General features: G+C 33.6%; 1 non-coding gene across 1 annotated transcript; it reads left to right on the forward strand.

The window, feature by feature from the left end:
- Positions 1-1,640: 1,640 nt before the first annotated feature.
- Trnak-cuu lies at positions 1,641-1,713 on the forward strand. The gene has a single exon. It is a non-coding gene; the product is annotated as a tRNA-Lys (tRNA).
- Positions 1,714-10,802: the final 9,089 nt, after the last annotated feature.

The following is a 10,802-nucleotide window of genomic DNA, read 5'->3' on the forward strand; positions in this document are numbered from 1 at the left end:
AAAGGTAGCGCTATATCACAAAGTGATCTATTTTTGCAATTTCTATTATAATTGCAAAGTATTATAAACAATCCAGCAGCAGGCTACATACGTGCAATTCATTAAATTATGGAACGTTTAAATTATGGAATTAAAACATATGTAGTTAGAAACATTAACGTTTACTGTTTTATTTCATAACAAAATTACAATTTGGAAACTAGTAATTATCAGTTTATGGCTCATCCCAACTAGGATTAATTCTGCCAACATTTGTACACAAAATATAATCATCATGACTCTTATAAGTGGATTTTATCACAAATTGCTTTCTCTACTCGATGGTACCAGCCGCCACTCAGTCGCGACCGCGACGGTCGCCTAGACGCATGACGTCATCCCACCTCTAGCTACCCTCGTAGGGTTGCCATCTATAAGTTTTTAGGGTATAGACAAATGTACTGGAAAAGACAATAAAAATATATGGGTTAGATATATTATGTTAACAGAGTTCCTGGTGGATGATGTTATAGACTAGTTTGCTACCCGTGGTTTTTCTCGTTTAATTTATGTCAAAATACTCATCTTCAATTATGAATTTCGGCTTTCCACATCCTATTGCAATTTGCAACTATTGCAGTTTTGAGCTCGCAAAAATTAAGTTTGTTATCACCTGTCTGTATGATCAAAATGTAAAACAATAGTTGCAGTATAAGAATGGTAACTACATGTATAATATTATTCCTGATGTAAGAATGCATATGTTTACGTGAAAAAAACCGCATCAAAATCCGTTGCGTTCCTAGTTTTAAAGATTTAAGTATACAAATGGACATAGGGACAGAAAAAGCCACTTGTTTTATATACTATTTAGTGATTTTTGGAAGCTAAGGACGAGCCAGATGAGCCTATTCAGATTCACTTAATAAAATAATCATTCTTTGCATTATTTCTAAACCCTATAGTTATGTGATAAAATAAAATATTTACCTGAATTCGGTTACATAGTGCAATTGGCAACCCTCCGATCAGGGGCGGCATAGGTGACAATAGCTGTAGTCTGCCGCGCACTTCCGGGGTTTTTAATAAAAAAAATTTGTAGTTTATTTTTTAAAACTATGTCTCGTGCCTACCGATGCGTTGGGGTGGATTGGTTTTAATTTTGAATTTACAATTTTGTATTGTTAGTTTTAATGGAAGTATTTTCGGTTGTTGATAAAAATGTTGAATATTGATATTTTACCGTTATGGAAAGAGTTTTTATTCTAAAGATTAATTAATTATTTATGTATTGTTTAATAAAAGTAATATTCCACAATACATAGAAACTTAGCATAGAAATATAATAAAATTGTCCGATAATATGTGTTGCATGTAATTAATTAATTATAATGAATTACATAAATTATCTAAGAGCCAGCGCGCACGAGCAACTTTGTCTCCGCAACTATTTTGTCTCTCCACCCATGGGCTAGTATGAAAGTGCGCGCACGTAGCGACGCAACTCCCCATACAATTGATGGGAGAGACAAAATAGTTGCGGAGACAAAGTTGCTCGTGCGCGCTGGCTCTTATTGAATTAATGTTTATAAATATGTATTTATTTTTCATTTAACATCGACGTTGAAGATATCTTGAAGATTTTCGCAGGGGTAAGCACAGCCCGGCTAGCTCAGTCGGTAGAGCATGAGACTCTTAATCTCAGGGTCGTGGGTTCGAGCCCCACGTTGGGCGGCAAGCTTTTTTATTTTTTTTTTTATACTTTTTAACGCATTTATTTATTATTGCCATTATTTTCAATTTAATACGGTAATTGATTGTTATCGTATTTATTTTCGTAATTATTTGTAAGTTTTATTGTAATAACTTATTTATTTGGGAGAGCTTTTTTAAGTATCTATGACTTCTGAATTTTTCCTTAGCTACTTATAAGCGTCTATACTCTATATTATAAAAAATATCGATGTTTAGCCAAAAATATTCCCATCACTGACCACATGCTGTGTTTCAAACATTTTTAGCTTCACATTGTAATTAATTATAAACACGTGTTTTTATAGCGTTATTTATTGGCTATGGGCTGATTCTTAATGTACTTAGAATAGATTTTTTTACGTTTTTTATGTATCGTATTTTTATATTTATTTAGCAATACAAATTATTATTTAACATTAAAATTTAAAAGTAAAGTTTTAGCGAAAGTGTAGTGTCGTGTGCGGTTTCACCCGCGGGTAATATTATTAAGTACATATTTCTATTTGGTGTATATTTATATAATTATGATGTATAAAGGTTATATTATAACCTATATTACTGTTGAATAAACCAAATCCACGTAGTTATAAGCTTTTTCGTGAAGGATAACAATTAACAAACATACACCCTCACATTTATAATATTAGTAAGTATCATAATTATTGTAATGTTCATAGAAATATTCAAATTAGAATAGGATGTAGTAATTAAGCTGTCAATTTTTAAAAGCTTAAATAAAATGTCGGAGGTGAAAGCTAGAATTTGTCAAATATTTCTTTCCGCAAAAGAATAATTTTGCTCTGCCATTAATTTGCAATGTGACATACGAAGACGTGTTTAGACTTTAAATGTAGGGTTGTCACAATTCAATGTTCAATTTTAATACAATTTATTTAGGTGCATATATTTCCTCCAAATAATATAATTGTAAGTACTTACTTATTGAATAAGTGTATATAATATATTCGAATATTCATTTCAAATGAAACTAAACGTTATAAATCATAATATGATCAGAACACATTGATTCGTTTGTAAAAGTCGATCAAATGTTTTGGAGTATCGATTAAATGTTTTGTAGTAGGTATGTAATATTGCATATCTTAAAGACTAATAAGTATGTTTAAAGCGAAGGCCCTGCGTTCGTTCACTGGTTGGCCTTTAATTTTCTCCAAGCTGGCAGCCCTGGCATTTCTGCGGCAGTGAAAATAATAATTGTAATGCCGGCCTCGGTGCTTCTCAAAATAGTGTCGCTTTCGTTGTCGTGAGAAATGTGTATAACTATTATGATTTGTATGTTGTGTGGTAAAGGTCAATTTTATATAGAGAACGGGTATGTCACGATGTTTTAGTAACGGTTAATGGTTGAAACTTGAACTTAATACTTATACAGATGATGATGATGATGATACAGATGATGACAGATGATACAGATAACTTAATACTTATCAAATTATAGTAAATTTTTGTATGCGTTGGTATGTATGTTCTCCAGCTTTGTCTAAACTTAACAAATTAAATAATAAACTTCCCCGAGAACCACGCTAACGCATTGTGAAACCCAATGAAAATCGGTGCTGTAGATTTTGAGTTTATCGCTAACAGACGGACAGATTATAATTTAAAATAGTATGTAGTGATAACTGATAGTAATAACTAGACTGTAAACTAGGCATTGAAATAATCCATCCTCGATGATAATGTGATTGTGATTGTATTTTAAAATACTTATAATATATTGCAAGAACCTCTGACGCATATCAAAATGGTCGATATAGTTATCAAATGTATTCCCGTGCGGAAACCAAGGTCCTTTTATTTTTGCTTCGGAATCTTGTCAGTTATAAGCGACTTCAGAACGATATAAAATTTTAAGAATACATTATTATTATAAATATGAACACACATTTTGTATTGTATTAGGTACCATTACCATTTATTCTTACACTCAAACCATGATGACAAAAATGCATATTTTTATTTTTTAGTACACTTATTATTATATACACATATATATATTCCATTTTTTTTTAATCTGGCTGTATGAAGTGCGCGACAAAGCGTACGCGTTGCGCGATTTAAAAAAAATCACCTTCCCGCCAAGTTCATTGTCATTTCCGTTAGCTGTCAATTAACAGCGGCCATGTTTAATGGCGACGCTCAATCAGTGACGTTTGTGATTTGTGGTGTATTGTGTGGAATAAGTACCTTTTAATTAATAATGAATTGAATTGATGAGTTGAAGAGGTTTAGTATGAAATGAAGGAGAAGTGGTAATTAGGCCTATTGGCACTATTGGCGAATATTATTAGAACGCAAAAACAGTTATCTTGTGTGAAAAGTAACTTTTTTGTTTCAGGTTTTGCCTTTGATTTTAGTTTACAGGTTTTTTTTTTGTTAGCTCTTAGTATATTATGCATTCACTTCATAACTATACAAAATTAAGATAATACTGCAAGTTTGATTATTTAAAGATTCTCCAATAAATAAATATATTATACCTACATCTATTTATCAGGTGTATCTTGATTGTTGTTGCATTTTTAGTTTTTATGTAACCTAAATATAATATAGTTTTTATGTATATAATTTACGCAACTTATAATTTCAAGACATCCCACACATAATTTATAAGTTCAGGTAGCCAGTTTTCGTACGGTCCGTATTGAATAGAATAAAAAGCACGGTGTGACCTTACCGCTAAGGTCAGCCATCGAACCTGGATAACGGCATGCGTTGTATCGCTAGTTATGGTCAAATGTTGAATTGTGTGGGGAATTGGAAAGTATTATGGGTTACTTTTTGGTCATGTTCTTTAGGAACGTGTTGTAGCTATGTGTAGGTTTTTGTTGGTTGTGTTGTTTGCGTGGTCATCAGCCCCCCAGTGGCTTTCTATTAGCTTAAAGTTTGATAGAATAGACTATGAATGTATGAGATTGACGTAAGCTGGAGATACGTTTATCCACTTGTCTAACCCCCCAGGTTTTAAAGAGTTTACGATTTTGAGTAAACATTGCTGCGACAAAATGTCAAAATCTATTTATTAGCAGTCGTACTTAGGTAGGTACTTAAGATTTCCTGCTACAAAAGACTTGACTTTTTGAAAGCGATGATCTTCAAAAATGTGGTTTGATATTTCATGGTTGTAAATAAGAATGTAAATTCATTTGTAAATTGTAATACATATGTATTTTCTAATTATTAACCGCTCACTATGTACCTATAGGTATATAAATGATTTATAGTTTATACGAGTAACAATGTTAACTAAAAATCCATTGCATACCCTAATAGTACGAAAGAACAATGTAATAATACAGTATATAAACATGCACACGTATCCCGAAAGTAGATCAAACGATACACTGTACACATCCTACAATTATATCCCCCATATACCTAATTTCGTCCTCATTACAAAGGTGGAGATTACGCAGTTATATTAGCTAAACGACGAACCAGGGTAGTACTGTGCAGTATTATAATGGGGCCCTATTTTAGGATACAAAAAATTAAAGAAAGAAATTACCTTAATTTGTTGTCGCCGTAACAATTTCAAAGTTAATAAATGAAATGTCGAATTAATTTTAGATTTTACGCAAGTAAATGTCTACTTACTAATAGACTATATAGCAATAACTATCATAAATGTTTGTTTGTCTTTACTTCTGGTCGTCATGGAGCAATAAAGCGAAAATAATATGATTCAGGCGAACAGCTAGTTACTTACACTAAAAAAAATGTTAGTTAGTGGTTTTACTTCATAGTTTTTCAAATCATCTTCATGATACTGATCTACTGGTGACTACGCTCGCTGCAAATTGTTCCAATCCATAAAATATAATACTTACTAGAGTTGCGCAGGGACCGAAAATGAGTAAAATATAATGAAATATTTAAATACCTACTAGATACTACGGCATTTTTATTCCCATAAAACGGCTTTCATTTATTAATTGGGGCCTCTAATCGACTGCAGTCCGTACCTGTCTATAATCATAGTTCGCAGTTAACACGGACTTACTAGAAAGTGAAATGAGATCATCTAATTATGTATGTTGTGTCGAGATGTAGGACGCATGTTAAGTTTATGGATTTCATCGTACATTTTGGTGGTTTTCATGTATTTTATAATGATAAGATGTGATAATGTTTTAACTTTTAACAACATAATAATTCTGTTTTTTTAGTTTAGATACGTGACACGCATTTTGTTTATGTCTATCGGATAGTAGTTACCTGTGACTCGATCGTCAATGCAGGAACTTTTGAAAATTACTATTAATTAACATTACAAAACAAATAGTACATCCATACTAATATTATAAAGAGGAAATGTTTGTATGTATGTATGTATGGTTTTCACGCATAAACTACTGAACCGATTATAATGAAATTTAGCACACATATAGAGTGTAACTTGGATTAACACATAGGATAGGTTTTATCCCGGAAATCTCACGGGAACGGGAATTATGCGAGTTTTCCTTTGAAAACGGGGGCGAAGACGCGGGCGAAAAGCTAGTAAATAATAATTATAATACAGTGCTTCAATTTTTTATACTTTACAAACTGCACTAACTCACTAAGTATGTATTTCTTTCGAGCTGTTGCATAAGATAAGCTGGTTGTGCATAATAAGATTTATTTACTTAGAACCTTTTTAAAGATCAATACTTGTTACCTTGAGTATTTATTTTCGTCTCTGATTTAATCTCTCTTTCATTGATAAAACCAGAACAAGATCTCATGCCATGATTTATTCATCACCAGCTGAGACCCGCGGTTTCACTCGCACTGCTCCGCTCCTGTTGGTCTTAGCGTAATGATAATATATAGCCTATGCCCTATAATAGCCTTCCTCGATAAATGGGCTAAAAAATCTTCAGCTTTATAATATTAAGTATAGATATAATATAAAATAGTATGGATTCATTTATTGAATTAATTGAGTATTATTGTTATTTTTATATTCCAAAGGTTGCAATGTAACCCGATTGTACAGAATGCGGTCTGGGTTAAACTTGATATGCGATGTAAAACGAAGCTACCACAGCCGGTGGCCAAACGAGATCTTTATATCGATTTATTATGTTTTATTGGACGTATGTATATTGTTTGTATGTGCATCCTATACTATCCTACTAATATTATAATACGTGCATCCTATCCTATCCTACTTCCTACTTAATATTATAAATGCAAAAGTTTATGAGGATGGATCTATGTGTAGGTGTGTATGTTTTTGAATTAAATCAAATGTGGGTCAAAATCGAGACTAAAAGAGGAGGTTACTAAACATATAGCTGAAACTTATAAAATAGTGTTCAAAATAGAAAATCGACTTATTAATAACTAACTGCACCCCGCGATTAAACCCGCGTGGCTCCGCTCCTGTTGGTCTCAGCGAGATGATATAATATAGCCTTCCACAATAAATGGGCTATCTAACACCGAAATAATTGTTTAAATCGGACCAGTAGTTCCTGAGATTAGCGTATTCAAACAAAAAAACTGTTCAGCTTTATAATATTAGTATCTAGATAATGTATCATATACCTACCGATTCGACCTCTCCACGCTACAAGATTGCACAGCAGCATTCACTTTCTCCGTGACTGATGCTGATCGATCGTTCAGTTTATCAGCGTATCTAATGTAATTGTGTTGTTTATTGATCTATAGTAGTCAGAAGAGTATTTGGTAATGATGGATTTGGGTGTAATAGAATATAAGGTAAATAAGTGGCACAAAGGGATAATTAACTAATAAGTGTCACGAACTTGTGGGTGTTTTTTGTATTTGGGTGCTGATATATTACGCTGATATATACGTATGCAGAAGATAATAATTATATCAGCTATAGGTACCTGATCCGGAAAGCTTTGTTTTGCTGTTACCTCCTTATTATTTTGAATAGTTAGTAGTTAGTTACTCGTCAAGAAAAGCGTGTTTATTTCAGAAGTGGGAAGCTTTCGTTCATAATGATTTCGTTTTGCAGGACGGAATTAAATAGTTAGTTATTTTTTTTTTTTAATTTACTTAGTAACGCAGATGGGAAAAGTAGCAATGACTTTCAATTTTGTTCCTGTGATTTATTATTAAACATTTAAAACTTTGTATTTAGGGCTGATTTTTCAATCCTTGGTTAAATTAATATACCCGACTAATAAAGTATTACACGAACATATTAAAATGTCACCTGTAAACTGTCAAATACGGACAATTAGAATGCATTTTTGAAATGGCAGTTTAATACGTAATATTCGAAGAATAAGTTTTAACCAAGGTTTGCAAAATCATCGTTTAATGAAATATTCCGTGTACTGATACTTCAATACGAAGCATTGTCCATTGGTGACTCAAATAAAAATGTGCAGATCACGCGTAGGAGTGGGTGAGTGTGCAGAAATTGAATTGTCCTTGTAAATGCATGTTGTGTACGTCACCACTGAAAAAGTTAAGCTAAAGAGTTTGTTTATTTGTTTGAACGCGCTTATCTCAGGTACTACTGGTCTGATCTGAAAAAATTGTTTCGGTGTTAGATAGCCCATTTGTCGAGGAATATCATCACGCTAAGACCAACAGGAGCGGAGCCATGCGGGTGAAACTGCAACGCGCAGCTAGTATGTTATATAGGCAAAGCGTTTATAAACGTATAAAGTATACGGTATTTTAAAACAACAAAAAGCTCAAAAAACCGTTAAAAGCTATTAACTGCTAACACACGGGCCACTACCATACAACTACGGAACGAATCTACGTAATGTTTACGCTCTGGTGGTGTAACAAAAACAATTGACACGCCTCGTTGAGTGAGGTAAGACGGTGGCCATACTGATGGTATATATATTGTGTGTATACAGACTGTACTAGCCGCGCTCCGCGGTTTTACCCGCATTGCTCTGCTCCTGTTGGTCTTAGCGTGATGATATTAGCCTATATGCCTTCCTTGATGAATGGGCTATCTAACACCGAAATAATTTTTCAAATCGGCCCAGTAGCTCCAGAGATTAGCGCGTTCAAACAAACAAACAAGCTCTTCAGCTTTATAATATTAAGTATAGATGTACCAGATTTTCAAAGAATAGTTCCCGTTCCTGTGGGATTTCCGGGATAAAAAGAAGCCTATGTCTTATTCAGTCTTCAGCTATCTATTTACCAAATTTCATTTTCATAGCATAGAGGACATTAGATATTATTATGTGTGGTTGCGATTTTGCCAAGTATTCAATTATCCCACGTAAAACATGACAGTTCAGTTTTGAAAAAAAAAATGCATTCGAGTATCGACAGTACCTACTCAATATTTTTGATCATTTCAATTTACACTAATACCAATAAAGAGGTAAGATTCTACCACCCGTTTGTTTGTTTAAAGTATTTGTATGTTTTAATCTCTAGTTAACCCGGTCGAAGCCGCTAGTTTCAGAATCTTGCGTGATTTGCACTTTTACAAACAACACACGATTCTCCATATATCCACACCTTAAGTATTCATATTAGTTTTTTGTCCTTAAACGACCGTTGTAACAGCTTGTTAACGTTTTTGTGAACCGTAGATAAACAGTGGTTTTTGCGTATGCGCATGATTCATGCAGTTTTTAGTTGAGTACTGTTATTTACTTATGGTACGGTGGAGTGTTGCATATGGACAGTTATGGATGTATTTAGGAACTTGAATAAGCAGACATTTTTATTATTAAACTAGCTGTGCCCCGCGGTTTTACCCGCAGTGCTCCGGTCTTGATGGTCTTAACATGATGATATCCTATAGCCTTCCTCGATAAATGGGCTATCTTACACCGAAAGAATTTTTCAAATTGGACCAGTATTTCCTGAGATTAGCGCGTTCAAACAAACAAAAAAATCTCTTCAGCTTGACTGTTTAGTTGGTTAACTAAGACTAGTATAACTAAGTTAGTTCCATTATTACATAAATAGTAAATACACAAGTAACTTGTTACGTAGAGTAAATCAAAAATACATAAAGTGGTTTTTAGCCGAGACTAGTTATAAATATTATGTCATTAGTGCATTGCCCTTTGAGAGATTATACAATTATGTTCTTGTATTTTGCAAGGAAATAAAGTACAGTACGATTCAAACTTAATGGCGGCCCGGAACATCGTACGATCCGATGTGGAATAACAATTTTAGATATTAGCGGGACGTTAAGGGACCTGTGGGTGCGCACAGGTCGCTTACAGCACTCGCATCTGCACCTAACTTCCGAACCGCTATTAAGTTTGAATCGAACATAAATATATTATGTAGGCCCATTTTATTATATTAGGTACCTAGTAGCTATTGGCCGCGTGGAAAAAGAAAATAATAGTCAGAAAAATCATCCCTAATAGGGTAAACAAATTATAATTTAAAGAAAGAGCGTGTGTGCCGAGCACACGTGTCAGAAATGAAACTACTTTGGGCAAGATTCAAAGATGCCAAAATCGTCGCCTTACTCTATGACGTGACGGTATTGCCATGACGCGGCCATTTGGTGTGATTTATTTGGGGTTTTCATGGTCCATGGATCTTGCACGGGTGATAGAATGTTTCTACTTTCTATTTTCTAATCGTTACAGTAGTTTTAGCGTGAAAGCATTATAAACATACATACAAAAACAAATGTTTAATCTCTATCTGGGGGCACGGTAGTGCCCCCGCCAAGACTAGCCAAAGAAGAAAGCGAAGCGCACGGGCACTACCTATCTTTTCTCGAAGCGCTTCGACGTTTTTTTGAACCCTCATAACTTGGGTTTGGATTATGCTAGATCAACAAAATTTTCGGGATATATTGTCAATAGCGGACTTATTGAACATATTAAGTTTTAATTACATTAGCTTTTATATTTCAGATTTTATTTATATCTAAAAAACGCTAATTTCGTCACTGACTCACTAATGATCATCAAAATTCTTAAGGTATTTCCTAATGTCCTAGAAAGCTGAAATTTTGTATGTAAGCTAGTATTAGCACACAAACAACAAAAAAATTATAAAACTTGTAACTTTCATCCCCCAACCCCTTAAACTAGGGGATGGGAGTTTGTATGAGACCTGTA

This window comes from Colias croceus, chromosome 29, assembly GCF_905220415.1.
Source record: "Colias croceus chromosome 29, ilColCroc2.1".
NCBI lineage: Eukaryota > Metazoa > Arthropoda > Insecta > Lepidoptera > Pieridae > Colias > Colias croceus.